The following is a 1,089-nucleotide window of genomic DNA, read 5'->3' as shown; positions in this document are numbered from 1 at the left end:
ATATATATATATCATCATTATTCCACTGCAGGACGGAGGGCTCTCTCAATTTTTTCCAGTCATTCCGGTCTTGTCCTCTGGCTCTGGTTTAGGAGAATTTCGCTACTTCATTACGCCATTTTGCCATTAGTCTTGCCTTTGGTCTCTTTGTGCCATCTATTACTCATTCTGTTCTTTTTTTTTTTATTTCATCTGTTGTACTGTCTCTTGTATGTATGACCTGCCCACTGCCACTTTTTCTTTTCAACGCCCTTAAGTATATCCTCTATATTTGTTTGTTGCCTGATCCATTTTGCTCTTTTTCTGTCTCTTTAACTAAGGCACTTACATTCTGAGCACTTACTAATTTTCTCCCAAGTACTTTGGTCGTAGTCTATGTTTCTGACCCATATGTTATGACGTGGAGGACACATTGGCCAAAAACCTTTCTCTTTAGACACAATGGCAGAAGATCTCGCAATATGTTATTGTGTGTACCGGTCACTCTAGCTATTGCTCAATTGCCGTTTTATCTCCGCTTTGCAGGATGTCTGGATCAGTTGCCCTAGATACACATATTATTGCTTCTAGTACCTCGCCCTGTACTTGCATTTGTCAACTGGGGTCCGACTGTTGAACATAACTTTAGTTTTTTTCCTGTTAATTTTAAGCCCACCCTTCAGAATTTCATTATTCAAATCGCTTAACAATTGTTATGATTCATTTGCTGACTCAAAAGAACAATGTTATCTGCAAATCTTAGCTTGTTTAAATATTCATCCCCTATTTTAATCCCTTTCTTCTTCAAATCTAGTTTCCTGAACATTTATTTTAGGCAAGCTGTAAACAGCCGAGGTGAGATGGTGTCTCCCTGCCTGACTCCTTTTTTATTGGTATTTTATCGGTTTCTGTTTACGATACGATACAAAAAGAAAGTGGAGAATCGCGATTCTCGAAGGAGAAGAAAGGGGAAGATAATAGATGGCAGCTTGCTACCTAAAATGAAGAATTTTAATGGTCGCTTCTATATCTCTATATATATATCCTCTAATAATCCACAATATATTTCCTCTACTCCTTGTTTACAAATTACATCTAGTACTGCCCCTG

Source organism: Penaeus japonicus, unplaced genomic scaffold, assembly GCF_977035675.1.
Source record: "Penaeus japonicus unplaced genomic scaffold, GWHDUDI00000001_assembly GWHDUDI00000036, whole genome shotgun sequence".
Lineage (NCBI taxonomy): Eukaryota > Metazoa > Arthropoda > Malacostraca > Decapoda > Penaeidae > Penaeus > Penaeus japonicus.
Note: the sequence above shows the minus strand (reverse complement) of the source record.